Genomic DNA, 16,506 nt, shown 5'->3' on the forward strand with positions numbered 1-16,506 from the left:
GCGTTGCTGTAGGTTAGAAAAGTTTGAGCACCATCTTCGGTTGCAAACCAGTGTCCCTCTTCCCACATTTGGAGTGCAAAAATGTACATAATCCAAATTACTTTTTTTGCTGGAGCATGTAGAGAGAGCTCTGAAAATATATTAATTAACATTTGCTTGTTCATCCATTAGAAGGCAGCTTTTCCACTGTAGGCCATTAGTAATTTTTATGGATTCATCAACTGCTTTTCCAAATGGCAGTGTAGCTTGAACTCCCACAAACTTTGAGATTCAGGAAAGACACCAAAACATCTGAATTACAAATTTCATGGAGACAGTTTTTCTCTTCCACTTTCTGCTTTTTCCATTGGAATGATATGTTTCCCTTTCGTAGGAAGAGATTACTTGGAGCATTAGAAAGTATTTACAAACCATAATCTTTCTTCTCAACCTGTTTGGATAGAAGGACTCTTCCTGAATAGAGATTATTAATGTTAGCAAGCTATTCAGTCTAATTACATTACATAAAAAAACATTTTTTAAAAGGTGTAATAGGATTACGTTATAAAAACAATAAATTTCAAGAAAATATAGCAAATGAAAAGATGAAATTATTTGTGAAAGTTTTTAAATGAACAATAGTAACACTGCTGAATTTGAAATAGTAAATGCTTGATAAGGCATGCTTTTATCAGAGTCTTCCAATGGCAAATAATGTCTACCAATTCTCTAAGTAGAAGGTATACTTTTTGAGATATGAACATTCTACCTAGAGAACCCCTTAACAGGAACTTAACCACCTACAGTTGGTGATTGTTCTACAGTGGTCTAGCACACAGGAGACTCCATCACAAATGTGACAGAGTACCCTGGGTGCCTGCTCTAGTCTGAGTCAGGCGAACCATGAATTCTCCAATGGTTTTTCCCTCACTGACTCTGCCCTCAGAAATCTTACTCTGACGGTCTTATGGGGTAGGGCCATCGAAATAAGGTTATCAGAACACGCACCCTATTTAGAATAGATGGAATGAAGTGAAGTCCTTTTTTTCATCCATCACTGCCAGAAGGTCCTTACAGGGTATCCCACCCACCAGTCTCTAAATCAGACGCCGAGCTATGGTCTGGTAATTGGGAAGCCTACCTAGCGCAAATTTATAAATGTGCATAAACACCTTTGTTAGTGGTGGCGCGCTTTTATTTGCTGGAAGGTCAACTTCATTTAATCCGTTGCTTTTCTGTTTAGCTTAACCATTCCAGCACTTTTAAATTGGTTTCCACTCAAAAATATATCTCTCAACGTGAGTTAGGGAAAAAAATTCCTTCTTCAGTGGTAGTTTCTTTCATACATTGGTGACCCTGTTAGCAACATCGGTTGCTCGCCTGACACCTCACCTGCCTTTTGTGGGGAATCCTGTGCCTGGGGCCGCAGTTCTGGTGCCTGCTCCTTCACTCTCCCTCCGCCGCCGCAAGACATTGCCATCTCTCTGCGGCCGCAGTGCGGGGGAGGGCTCCTGACACCGGGGCTAGCTGGGACTGCAGCTTCCAGCCTGCATCGCGGCCGGAAGCCGCCAACCGCAACATCAGAAACGCGCCAGGAGGCGCTATTTAATCCGCCTCTTCCCCGGTGGAGCGGGGGACCCTGTTAGCAACATCGCTTGCTCGCCTGACACCTCACCTGCCTTTTGTTGGGAATCCTGTGCCTGGGGCCGCAGTTCTGGTGCCTGCTCCTTCACTCTCCCTCCGCCGCCGCAAGACATTGCCATCTCTCTGCGGCCGCAGTGCGGGGGAGGGCTCCTGACACCGGGGATAGCTGGGACTGCAGCTTACAGCCTGCATCGCGGCCGGAAGCCGCCAACCGCAACACCAGAAACGCGCCAGGAGGCGCTATTTATTCCGCCTCTTCCCCCGCGTCGCGGGACGCGCGCGGGGGTCGCCGGGAGAAGCCCGGGACAAGGGCGGGACCGTCTATGACTGTCGGTGAACGGAGGAGGACGAGACAGGCTACCCCCCTTACATCTGCCGAGGAGACTAACAAGGAAAAGGCTTCCCTTTAAAAGGTACTGTTACTTGGTTTCAAAACCCCCTGGCTACATACATACTATAGTAGCAGTTCACTCTGTGACCTTGAGGGTGTTAGTCCAATGTGATCGGACCTTGTTGCCGTTCATTACCCCCACCTATCACCACCCATTCTTACAGAATGAGCAACTTGGGCAAGAAAGCAAAAACCCCAGCAACACGACCAAACACCATACTGCAGGCGGCAGTACCACAGCCTCTACCCACCTTGACAGCAATAGACAAGATGCTGCAAAAAACTATAGGGGTTGTGGCTACTGCAATCGAAAATACCGAGAGAAGACTGTCAATTACACCCACATTATGTCTGCAAAATCAGTGAGGTGACTGTTCAGTTATTGTAACCGATGCCCTGGATTTAAACTCTTACTTGACATCGTCCTACGTAGAATTGCCCTGTGCTCAAGCGCCTATAGAGACCCCTACAGATGTCGAGGATCCACCCATTGTTCTGGCTTCCCCCTTCCCTAAGGAAACCCCTGCAGTACGCAAACCACGCCCCAAGAAAAAGAAAGAGAGCCTCCCAAAAAAATCGGACAAAAAGAACTTGGCCAATCACAATCTGGTGACCCCGAGTGCTAATACGTCGCATCCGACCTGAGGAATACCGTGCTGGGTCACTAACATGGCAGCTGACTTACAAGCATGCATGGAGCAGACCATTGTCACCCATATCAAACCCCAGCTGTCAAAGCTTGATAGACTGGTCACTAATCTAAATAATAAGGGGGTAGGGACAACAAAGCCAGTTACTCCTTTGGCAAACTCAGCACCCTCTGACTGTGGTAATACACCTAAAAATACACCTGGTGATAGGGTAGCTGCACCAAAAAAAACCTCAATACAGTCTAAAAATGCAGGAACCCCAATAATTATCACTAAGCCTGCACATGCTCCTATTCCTCCCCCTCCTAGCACTTATACACAAGGTCAAACTCACCAGGCAGCGGGAAATCCGACTGCCAATATTGATAAAATTAGATCGGGTAAAAATGAGAGCAAAACCAGTACATCAAAGACCAGGAATGTACCATCTAAAATTCCTCCCCACCAGCTGCCAACCATTATTTTACCCCCGGAAGCTCTACCATACGTGGGAGCCCTCACAGGACTTCCAGCCCTAAGTGAGGGGAAAAGAGAAAATGAGATCGACCTAAAAAACAAGTGCATCCAATGGTTAAGCGCATATAGACCCCTACCTCCAAATATATCAGGGGAAATACTGGCGGTTAGAAGAATAGATTGGATAGGGAAGGGACCAAAAACAGTGTCAGGAGATGTTGTAATAATAAACTTTAGGGACACCACTGCTGTGGACCACATCTATAATGCCCCACTCTGTAGGTCAAACTCCCAAATTTGCCCACTACACCTGTCATATTTCTACCCTACTCCCAACTCGAGACCAACCCACTCCAATGGGGCTTACCACAATAGGGGTCATTATCCTCCATCAAATAGAATGCAACACTGGCTGACATTTGGGGAGGGAGCGCTTCCATATAATCCTATATACCCACTGCAACCCCATTGGAACAGGTTTACCGTGCTGGAGGAGGTAGATTGACTCATATTGAAGGGAAATTATCCACCACAAATCATTAATAGAGAGATCACCAGAGAATGGGTAATGGAGGAAAATGTCCCATCTACCTCCACCGGGGATAATTCAGTATTCCACTCTTCAATGAGGGAGGGGACCAGAGAGAAGGGGAACCTGGATGTACAGGGCTCTGAAAAGGTAGTGGAAGGATGTTTAAAACTCCTTTCCTGGAACATAGCCAGGTTAAAAAACAAACTGCTCACAGCAGAGTGGGCATCCTTTATGGTCGCTCATGACATCTGCCTGATGCAGGAGACCTGGGCACTGGAGGAGAGCACTTACGATATCCTGGCAGTATCTACAGGTAGGGGCCGCCCTTCGGGCGGGCTATCAATATGGATAGGCACTCATTTGGGAATCCAGGCGACTCAAATGCAAACAAATTCCCTAGACATCCAGTGTGTTTTTCTAACACCCCAAAACAAACAACAAGTAGCTATAATAAATATCTACTCAAGACCAGTCAAGAATGGGCAGGAATCGAACACAATCAAAGCACTCAATCTTTTTATTCAGGCACTGGACCCCTCAATTGCAATAATCCTTGATGGCAATTTTAATTGCCAGTTTGAGCCTCTGGGTAGTCTGGAGTCGTGCGAACAAGACGAAGTCGACTCACTCTGGCGCATCCCCGACCCCAAGATCACCCCGGTCAGGGCATGGACTCCGTTGGTGCTCCAAATAAAATCTCTCTCCCTTGCAACGTCTCTGCGGGCGTGCAATGGGAGATTGGACCCCAACTGTCCAGGGCTAGCTACGTATAATAGGGCAAACAGAACTTCCATCATTGATTATCTCATGTTAGAAGCAAAACAATGGGATAGGCTTAAAGAATTCAGGGTTGTGCCAAGGCATGATAGTGATCATAATGCCTTGGTCTTAACCCTGAAGCCTGGGTCTTTTGGACTAACAATCCCGACCCCAATCCTGCCATGGTGCTGCCACCTCTCATGGTAACAAACAACAGGAGAAGGATCAATTGGCCCCGTTTTGTGGACTCCCCTACCCGGCTTGCAAAAATATATCAGATCGCAATTCCTTGGGTGGGTGATCCGACTTTTAGCCAGCAAGCAGTAGAAACACACAGGCAGTTAGCCGTGACATTAGGGGAATTGTTCTACCCAGTGCCTGTAAGAAACTAAAAAGGGATCTCCTTGCGGCAATCAAATCCAAAGATAATGTAAAAATCAGGGCAACTAGATTGCTGTACACAAAGGAGATCATCAGGGGCAAGAGAGAGTGGGAGGAAGCAAGGTGGGAAGAATTGAGATATGCGCTCCTCTCAAAGGATGCCAAATCATTTTGGGCAATATCAATTCAGGCGCTAAAGGGGGAGGAGAGGCTGTCTTACCGAACATTGCTCCCTCAGTATGGGAGGCACACTTTGAAGCCCTTTACACAAGTCCCGAGACTGGCGCCTACGTGTACCAACACCAGGACCAGATGTTAGAAGTAGACAGTGCCCTTCGGATTTCCCCGGCCCAAGACCTCCTGCAGGAGCATCGACTGCCGGGGGCCTCGGGCTTGGGATATCGGTAGGGATTCCTGGATGCCCGGGAGACGATTCCCTCTGAAAACCTCGAGAGCATTTCTCTCAAGGAAGTGGAATCTGCTATTGATAGATTGTCCCTAAATAAAGCCCCAGGCCTTGACAAATTACCTGGAGACCTCTTTCGCTCCCAGCCCACAATCTGGGCACCGTACCTTGTAGTTCTGTTCAACGCGGTCCTCTGGGGTTCCAAGTTACCGGAAACCAGGTTGGGAGCTGAGATCGTCCCCATTTATAAGAAGGGCTGCCCGTTAGACCCAATCTAACTATAGGCCCATTAGTCTTTTAGATACTACTCAAAAACGAATGGGCCGGATCCTACTGGACAGAATATTGGGGTGGATGGAGGAACACGCAATACTGCCCACCCTCCAAGCCGGATTAAGATCTGGCATCTCGACCCTGGACCAAAATGTTTAGGCTGCAGGTCCTTTTCTGGAAAACTGCAAGAGTAGAGGGTGGCAGCCTCTACCTTGTTTTTGTAGACCTGCGGGCCACTTTCAACCTTGTGCCTAGGGAGAGATTATGGAGGGTGCTGGAAGAACTAGGCCTCCCGTCCTACTTATTAGATGTTTTGATCTGATTCCATGCAGGGAACTACGCCCAGGTGAGGTGCGGGAGGAACGGAGAACTCTCGTCCCGTTTCCCCGTATCCAGGGGTGTACGCCAGGGTTGTGCCCTGCCCCCTACACTCTTTAGCCTTTATGGTAATGGCTTGGTGGATGAATTAGCTGGTGTCAGGTATAGTGATGCCCCGTGGTTGGCTACTGGCCGGGTGCCCGCTCTGATGTTCGCGGATGACACCTTGTTGTTGTCCCAAACATCAACGGGCATCCAGCGGGTTTTGGACGGGTTTGCAACCTTCTGTGCCTCGCAGGGATTGGAGATATACTTGGAGAAAACCAAGTTTATGATATTCAATCCCCCGAGGAACATCCGCCCGAACCCTGTACTGAGTGGCACCCCACTCGAATGGGTGAAAACCTTTGTTTATCTAGGTGTCACGCTGACCGAAGATTTTGACTGGGGTTGCCAGGTATCTAGATCCGCCCTGAGACTTTCACAGATCATAAGGGGTATCGGCAAATTCCACAAAACATCACAATTTAAACCAGCTGCTCCTGTTCTTGAGATCTATAGAACCCAGGCAAGGTCCGCAGCTATGTATGGTGCAGAACGTTGGGGGCATAAGAATGCACTGAGTCTACTAAAGGTTGAGCAGGCCCTTATGAGAAATCTGGTGGGTCTACCCCAAAGCACCCCTCTCATACCGTTGCGTCTAGACTTGGGCCTCGAGTCCATTATAGAATTGATTGCCGCACGACCCCTGCTCTACTGGAGAAGGCTCTGGTCCGTACCGGAGCTTGTAGATTACAGAGCGGAATTTTCTGCAGTTTGGGGGCGGATAAAGAACAAAAATATACCCTGGTTATTTTACATCAAGTCCCTCTCCTACCAAATTGGCTTGCCTCAACTGTGGGAGTCCCCTGAGGAGAGTTGCCCGAGGTCTGAGTTGTTGGCCTCTCTTAGACATTACAGCTTTAATGTGTTACATTGTTCGACAACTCTGGGTAGGCTGTCCACTGAATTTTTGCAGGTGAAAAGTGCACCCAAGAGGGAGGAATTCTTAGATTTAGTGCAGCCTCACCTTGCAAGGAAATTATACACCGAACTAAGATATGGCTGCCTGCCCATTAGGGCTCTGACTTCTAAATGGGCCGACTCAGAGGAGAGAACCTGCCCAGCTTGCAACAATAGTATAGAAGATATTGAGCATGTTCTGTTCTTCTGCCCGGCGTATAGTAAAATACGGAAATGCTGGTTGACACCGCTGTGCAGAAAATTGGGACTTAAACAATGCGCACAGCCTTGTAGAGTTTTAACATATGACACCTCTCCTCCTATTGTTTTTTCGGTTTCCCGCTTCCTACATGGTATGTGGCGCAGAAGGACTACTTTTGTTATAATGAATTAGCTGGGGCAACGGACCTCTTTTTTATAACTTACTGTTTAATAACTTTTTAACTTGTTTTTATCAATGGATTTAATTACTGTGCTTGTATGTATTTCATTTTGCACTTTTATGGTCTACGACCGAAATAAAGTTATCAAAAGTAAAGTAAAGGTTTTCTATAATAGAACATGAACAATTTAATACACTGAATTGAAAATAACGCGTAATTTCCATCGAATGTCTTTGAAATATTATTCTATATATAAACATTCAACATTTATCACAATGAAGCAAACTTTTTTGGCAGGAACATGGCATTCATGTTTTGTTCTCTATGGTAATATTCTCTATACAACTATTGACCACAGGTGGCTTTTCTTTTGAGTCCTATTCATGTACATTCTTGCCACTGAGGATATTATACTTTCACTCGCTTGCTTCACGCATTAAAGTACATTTGTAAAAATGTTTCAGGTTTCTATTTTCAGCATTCATTGTCTCCTCCATTTACACAGCCTTTTTGTGGAACATTCTTTATTTTCTGTTAGAAAAAAAAATAGATTGTTAAAATGTTGTATTATGGTATTGTAGTCTCTAGCTAACTTAACAATTTAAATATACTTTATTATTGCCCTCATATAATTCAAAATAAATTGTGTTGGATGCTAAATCATTCTCTTTCATTTCCTGAGCAATAATTTATCACAATACACTATTTTTACAGTGTGTTGTTAAAGATCTTTCTCAGTATTTTCCAAAACTTGTTTGTGTTGTTGAACAATATGCTGGGAAAGGTGGTTCGCTATTGTGCAATTGAGAGGACTGGGTCTGCAATTTCATGTGTTTGATTAGATTGTCAGTAGGAATACTCCGAAAAATCATGATGTGTGGGATTTTTATTGTAATTATAAAAAGCACAAGAGCTGTTTCGCTTCATTTAAGTCATTCGATTCTAGGGAGTATAACCAATGGTGCCCAAATATTCCTTGTTGGAGTGATATTTTCTCTGTGTTAGTTCTACACATTGGTTTGCTGATTCTTTTCACTAACGTGGTATCTCATTTGCGGTATGTGATGGTTGGTGGTTGATGCTATTGCAAGTTATACTGTGTGCAATGTTTGGTAAATTAAAGTTTATATTGCAATAGCGAACGGTTAATCTGCGCAACTCGAAATATTTGTGGTTTGACAGACAGGTGTTTGAGTGAGTAGAATTGATCAGGTAGATTATCATCTCTGTATTTCAGTATTTTTGTTTATAAAAATGTGTTCTGTATTTGGATGTTGTGTCTGTGTTCTTTTGATGATAATGCTAGTATGCATAACAGTTTTGAAATGGGTACATACGATGTCAATGAATGTGCAGGTCCAACAACGACAATATCAGTAAACGCAATGTGAATGTATGCCATAGCTCATGCCGGTAAATGCCCGTCAGTGCAATATCAATGTATACCATAACTTGTGCCCACACAGCAGAATCGTCACCAACAATGATAATAATGTGTTTAATAATCCATGCTCGTACAATAGCATTGTCGTTGCTAACAAGACCAATTTCAATGTACATTCAGACCAGTGCAAAGATAACCTCGTATAAACGGTACAATGTACAAGATGACCTGTGTAAATATAATGTTGACAAACATGATACCTATGGCTGCCATATTATTCCGAAGAACTCACATCGCTGCTATCGGATTCATCCAAGGTGACCTCTCCATCTACAGTGAGTCAGAGATACATCATCAGGCTGGTCCTGAGACCCACGCACACGCTTATCGAGTAACAAGTCACAGTTGGGGTCACCCATAAAGTACAGGCAAACAGGCACCCAGGGAAAACCTAAGGCTAGGCGGAGCTCTGCAAGTGGCAGAGGGCGTTAAATAAATGCAATTCGCTGTGATTTTCAGTGCCGGGTGTTTGTCCGCACTGTGCAACCATCGCAAAAGGCACCAGGCACAGAGCAAGTGGGCATTGTTTCATTTCTGCCACTCGAGTTGCATTTTTACTCGAGCCGCAGCTTTCTCTGCACGAGCAGGCGCTTTTTCGTTTTGAGCGGTCATGAACATACTCAACTACTCGCAATGAGTAATCCGACCACTAACATTGAGAAATCTCGCTGGGAGGTTGATTTTCCACACGTGTGCTCACCAACTTGATGTTGACAATCACGAATGAGGGCGAGGTCGGTGGAGCGGAGCTGGCGGGTGGGGGTGTAGAAGCTGAGTTGTCTGATGAGGTACGTTGGTCCGGTGTTGTGGAGTGCCTTGTGTGTGTGTGTGGGTGAGGAGATTGAAGGTTATCCTCTTGTTGACCGGGAGCCAGTGCAGGTCTCTCAGGTGGGGTGTGATGTGGCTGCGGCGAGGGATGTCGAGGATCAGGTGTGTAGAGGCATTCTGGATGTGTTGGAGCCATCTCAGGAGTTTTGCCGAGGCTCCTGCGTAGAGGGTGTTTCCATAGTCCAACCTGCTGCTGACAAGGGCCTGGGTGACTGTTCTTCTCGTTTCAGTGGGGATCCACTTGTAGATCCTACGGAGCATGTGGAGGGTGTTGAAACAGGAGGAGGAGACGGCGTTGACCTGTTTAGTCATGGAGAGGGTGGAGTCGAGGATGACCCCTAGGTTGCGTGTGTGGTCGGTGGGTGTTAGAGCGGTTCCCAGTGCGGTTGGCCACTAGGAGTCGTCCCAATAGCTCAAACTTCGTAAATGTGAGACCTATTGCATTGCAAATGCTTGTTTATAGTATGCTTTAAAATCTTTATGCATTTATCTTGGGATAGCACCTGCGTGATGAAAACCAATAAAGACATGATTTATTTCTAAAGAAAGATATATAAAAATATGTGGACCCCCATAGGCCTTAAAAGGTTCAAATCCACATTGATGGGAATCCACCAAAGGCATTCTGCTAACTGTAAGGAGACTTACAACTGCACATTACCCTGGCAAAAGTGAAGAGAAATGTGCAGTATTAACTTTCATGCAAGTGATTGAAAATGGGCGAATAATAAGTGTTTAGCCTTGTAAGTTTAGAATGCTCACAAAGGAGGACATTCTTAGACAACCAAGATCTTAAAAAAGTTGTGACACAGAAAAATGCAATCTCCTTAGGACTTGGAGAAGCTGCCATGCTTCCACCAGTTAAAGTGTTACCTGCCAAACTATACTTCAGCAGTCTCTAGGGCTCCACATCACCTCAGAAAAACAAATTGATCAATGCTTGGGCATAGACTTCAGCTTTGCCCAGTTCTGGATTTTAATCCTCTTGACATTTTATAAGCATGACACAGATTGTCCGTCAAGGGTGCATAGGACCTGCTCTAACACACTGATATATATTGTTGACTTGCTATTGATTTCTATGAAGCAGCTTTAATGTTTGCAAGCAATCTATTGCTCTAAATCAGATTTTGCTCATTTTCATGTAATTGATTTTATTAGATTCATGACAAGTGCAATAGTTTATAATCCACTTGTAATACAGTGGACAGAATATCAATCAGATGTGTGATGAAGTATACCACCCGAAAAACTCTAAATGAGATACTGTCTAGATTGAAAAGCAAGATGGTTAATTGGATCTCTGTATGGTTTGAATATCACCATCACAGCAGGATCAGACAATGATGCCGAAACCACATGGTCTCCAAAAGAATTGAAGAGTAAAGCCAGAATGTGATCAGGGATCTGCAAATAGGTCTTGTATTGAAAAGGTCAGAGCCCAGGGATTTACCTAACCTATGGAGATCCATCCTTGTACCCTATGAGACATTTTGTTATGCATTACTCCACTCAAAATACAGTGCTATTGATTTAAGTGCCGTTTTGTTAGCTTTTTGAGGACTTGTCAAATGTGTCATAAGAGCCACTGTTTTGTTGATTACTGTCTTCTCGGGGTTTGCAGTGCTTTCACCAGGGGGCATAGTCTTTCTGTCAAGAGTGAACCCAAAAGAACTCCTCACACAAAGCCTTGCCTTTGACTCTGACTTACATTGGCTTTGCAGGTGAAATTGTTTCACTAACAAATAATATGATCTGAGGAGTCTCAGAACTGTACCTCAGCAAAGCAATTTCAATACTATTAAAGTAAAGCAGAGATTAGAGGGTAGCATATAAGAGATCAGGCTTTGCACAAAATGTGAATTTCGCAGGCTGCAGTGTGTGCTACACATTGGTTTTCTGTGAGTGATTGTTACAGCAATAAACATTCCTTTTCCGTTCCTGGATAGAAGCTTTAGTTGTGTTTTCATTTTCTGCTGTTACATGACTAGTCAAGTTTTAATGTCAATTTTTGATCCATTTGTGTTAACTCATCAATCAATTTTGAGTCCTTTCCACTGAGTTTGCCTTATGTTTCAATCTTTCAGTGCCACCCCTTTAAGCCCATAAATTCTAAAGGGGGCCACGCAGGATAATGGAGTTGAGAAGGTATAGAAAGCCCTGTGCAGGATGAATAGGGAAGAGGCATTGTCAGGTTGACCAAAGCTGGCCACAGGATTACAGAATGCAGATCTGCGAGAAAGGCATACAACTTGGGCTCCTTCTTCTCTTGCCAAGTGAATGTCATAATTGCAAAAATAATAGTGTGTAGTCTCCAATTTGGTGACCGGTCTAGAAGGTGTGATTTAAAGAACTCAATTTAAGGTATGTATTCTGTGATGTCAGTTTCTCATCCATACTTCCATATCCATACTACTATTATAAAGAGAGAGCTGAAACCTTTGAGGCAGGTAAGCTCAAGAAGTACAGCACCAATCACAACACCCAATACAACATTGTAAACGGGAGTTGCAGCAGATGGACATAGGCTATACAGAAGCCCAACATATACTTTGTAAGGGGAAAAAACATTGTGGGGCAAAGTAGTCCATAGGAGTGGCACCAGCTCAGAGGTGGGCGTGTGAAAAGCCATTATACAGCATGCGAATAGTGTTTTGAGCATGTCGTTTAGCGTTGTGGGCGTGTGCAGTCTGATACTCACGCCTGCAGCATCGGTGTCGGGATAGCGTTCTATCACGTCGGGGCGTTGGCGGAAGCGGACACTGACGTGGTGTGTGGCGTGTAAGTGCCCCGCGTGTTTGTGTGCCCCTAGCGTCGGCGGGAGCGGACACTGACGTGGTGTGTGGCGTCTAAGTGCCCGGACAACGTCGGGACGGGCGGGAGCGGACACTGACGCGGTGTGCGGCATGTAAGTGCCTGGACAACGTCCGGATGGGCTGCTGGTAGAATCATAAATAAGGAAGCAATCTTAAGGTGACAAATGCATTGCAATGTCTTCGTCATCCCTTTACTTGCATTTTGTCCCTTATTTTTGCCATTTGCAAGTAGAACTGACAGATGCCTTCTACTTCTGGAATTGACAGATGCCTTCTACTTCTGGAATTTGGCCTGGCTCCCGTCTACTTCATGATGCAGGAAGAGTTTGGTGATATTTTAATGCCTTCATTTCTGATATTCATCTTCAATCAAGATTCATATAATTGTTAAGGACCCTTTTAACAAAAAACGTGGCACCTTTGATGTATCCTAGCCTGTGCAGGGTGTCAAAGTGGCTACTCGGATAAATGGCCCATTTTTTAAGCAATTTAGACAGGTACTCGACTGACTAGCTAGGACTTCAGTCATTGGCTGTTTCAAGAGATTCCTAGAGCCAGACATACGTCCATGATGCAACCAAGTTTCAGTGCCTTCAACCATTACTAAAGGTACCATAGTTGCCCACAACTCCCTCAATCTCAGGTTTCCAGAGAATTAGAATTGAAAGAGATGCCCTTGACTGTCTCCTTTTGTTGAAAGTTGGAAGAAGCAATGCCAGAAGACAGAACTGTGCTTTTGGTTCGGGCAGTAGTGTGGTGGCAAAGTATACATTTCCATATTTACTTTCGGAATTTTTTTAATTGTGCTTGTTTTCTATGTTCCATTTACATTTGCATTTTCTATGTTCCATTTACATTTACAAAATATTAAACTATCACCTAGATCCTCTACCATCTCTGCCCTCCCCTACCCCCAGAGTACTGAAAATCTAATCATTGCAGTGGTCATTTATACTTTCTTTAATCATTTTTTTTGAGAATTTGACATTGCTGGTTTAGGATAATTAAACCTCTGATTTTATATATTCTCAAGAGTAGATCTTGAGTTTTATTCTGGAAGGTCTTTTGTGCTTGGTGCACATACAGAGTAACCACAAGTGTCTCGGTCAAGAACACCTCGTTTGACTTTGATAGATCTCTATCTCTATGCTCCCCGAGAGAGCCGGATGACTCACCCTTAATCTCCGCCATGCTGTGCGCTCATGTTGCTATTGTACAGACTTTTACTTCCCCCTGTGCTCCCTGCCCTGTTTCCTTGTCTTTTTGATGCTTATTTGTATTTGCTGTGAAGCGCTCTGATACCCTTGGGTCCAGCTAGCGCTATACAAAACTTAAATTAAAAAAAAATAATAATAAAAAAAAAAAAACCGATAAAATAGATCAGTATGGGTTTACCAATAGAGTAGCCAACGATGAGTGATGTGGCAAAAGTGAAACCGATGACAAAAGGGAGGTGGTGCACTAAGATTGTGCTTTAAGGAGAGGCAGAAAAAAATCAAAGACTAACAATAGCTGGTGATGCTGACAGCAAAGGACTTTACAGTGTAAAAGAGAAAGAGGAGAGGGGCATATTAGCAAGAAGCGGCGATAATTATTGCTAACCCAGGTTTGCTGCATTTTTTTATCGCCGTTTATCGCTGGATTTCATCGCCAAGATAGCGCGTTATTAGCAACGCTTACCTCTAAGGCGATAAAAAATCCAGTGATAGCAGCGAAAACCAGAAATAGCGTGAGAATACCAGCACTAAATTAACTGCGCTAATGAAAAGCTTGCTAATAGGCAAGTGTGTACTTAACCTAGCAATCCATCCCCATTGATAAAATGGCTAAGTCAAGTTTTTATCGGGTGTTAAAGTCAAGCGATAATCTCGGTTAGCAAGACTTTTTATCGCTTCGCTGGCATTGATAATTGGGGGAAGTTGTGTTTGCAACTGTTTTCCTTTACTTTTAGTGAGGACCGCCTACTTTGCATACAATTAGCGATAAATATCGCTGACCTGCAAAGCGGTTAAAAAACAGGCGCTATTGCCAGTAAACTGTCGCTAAAAGCTGTTAACAACAGTTTGCTAATAGGGCGATAAAATATTGCCGCTTTAGCGGCAAAAAGTGCCGCTAAAGCGGCGTTACAGCCCTTGATAATATGCCCCAGAGAGAGAAAGATATGACAGACAACAGAGGGGAATTTGGAGTTCCAAAGACAGTGATGAGGACAAAGAGACAATCACTGAAAACCAGGGAAATGAAAAGGAAGTGTGAAGATGAAATGGTGTCATAAGTGAAAGAGGCCAATGGAGCGAGGAAAAAGGAAAGTGGAGCAAAAGTAATGCCCTACAAATCTGTGTTACAATGCACTGAGCTTCGTCTTTCAGCAGTCGCAGTCTAGGAGGACTTGCAATTTGGCTTCCCTGCTACCAATTGTTGAGGTTTAGTGCCTAGGAGCTCTATTGAGCAATAGTAGCACTCTCCAAATTTATGGTACATTACACTGAGTTTTAAAGTAAAGAGAGATCGAAAGAGTGAGGTTGGAAGTAGGACTATTTCATGAACACATTTCTAAATCCTAATGGGAATAGTGATGGGACAATATGCTGTTCTGCAAAATGGCATGGGCATGATGGACAGCCCATCCAAGCAATGGTACACCATGAACATGAGAGCTCCTACATAAAAGGGCTGGCCCAGAGTCCATTCTCAGTGTGTACTTTGTGCACTTTATAAAGTACTGAGGATATCAGGTCCCTCCCAAAGATGCCTGCAGCAGGAACAAAGAACACATTTACTTGCAATCAGGCATGTCTGACGTCATGGATGAAATATGGAAAGGTGGAGGACAAGAGTTTATTTGATTGTGAGCAATTTGAGGGATTTTAGGCCATAATGGGGGGCGAATGATTTTTCTAAAAAAAAAATCACATTCTGTCTGTGTCATCTCTTGTTTTTTTTTTGTTGAAAAATGATGGAACACAAAAATTGTGTTTTGAGGCAGAAGAACCGAAGAACACAATTCGACTTTTTTCAGGCTTCACATTTTCCCTTTAAGTACATTTCGCAGAAATCAATAATCAATCTGAGCAGACAAAAATAGAGTAGAAAGAAAAGTAGGAGCGACAGTGTCTGAACCTGTTAGAACCACTGCAATTTGCTGACACGGTTTCAGCAGCTGACCTCAGTCCATTACAGGAGTGGCTTGCTGCTTGCAGTGTGATATGCAACCCAATAGTGAATGAATGAAAGCATTCTTCTTATCTTCCCAAGTCAAAGTTAGGAGTACAGCGCTCAGCAATAGCAGCACACTTCATGAGGCGCTATTCAGCAACCATTCATGGCATAGACTATAGCAATGTATTTTCATTAGGCACAGTATTAGTATTTTATATCACTAATTAAATAAATGCAATTAAATGTGAACAATACATTGCGCTGGCCATATACTGCACAGTGCCCTTTTAAATTCGCCTCAGAATTATGGGGATCTTGTTAGAGTCATACCCATAATTGTATAATTAGTTTAGGGAGATCAAAGAAATGTGAGCTCCGAACATGAAAGCAGGATTTCAGATATGGCAATAGAACTCAAATTGAGAAATTAATAGATAGAAAATGAAGAAATGATGGTCCTGCTCATGATAATATGCATTGTTTACTGCCAGGGGTCTATAACAATGAATAGAGATGTACAACAATATTGAGACCTAGGGCCAGATGTACAACCGTTTTTGTGGTCGAAACAGGAAATCGGCCTGTTTACGACCACAAAATAGGTCTTCCCTATGTACAAACCCCATTTTGCGAGTCAGTAACCTATTACCGACTCGCAAAATATGGTGTGCGACTCACTATTAGGAAGGGGTGTCGCACTTCAATGTACGCAAAACATTCGCAAAACATTTGCTGGTAATGAGTGCTAGCCATTCCCAATCGGGTCTCAAATTGCACCTGCCTCATGAATATTAATGAGACAGGCAATTTGTGACACCATTAGGAATTGCAAACAGTATCTGAGACACTATTTGTAAATTTCATTTTGCAAGTCGGAAATATCAAGTTGCAAAAAACGCAATTTGCGAGTCGTAATTTGGAAGGGTCAGATATCTGGCCCTTAGATACTTGGCTAACTTTATATGAGAAGGTTTAGGTGAGGAGAAAACAAATAAGGAAAACAGCACAGGTTAAAAAACAAACATGTCAATGTACTTAAACGTCTGGCATTAAACAAACCACCAGATTAGCATACATATCAACTA

The sequence above is a fragment of the Lissotriton helveticus genome, chromosome 2_2 (assembly GCF_964261635.1).
Source record: "Lissotriton helveticus chromosome 2_2, aLisHel1.1, whole genome shotgun sequence".
NCBI classification, from domain to species: Eukaryota; Metazoa; Chordata; class Amphibia; order Caudata; family Salamandridae; genus Lissotriton; species Lissotriton helveticus.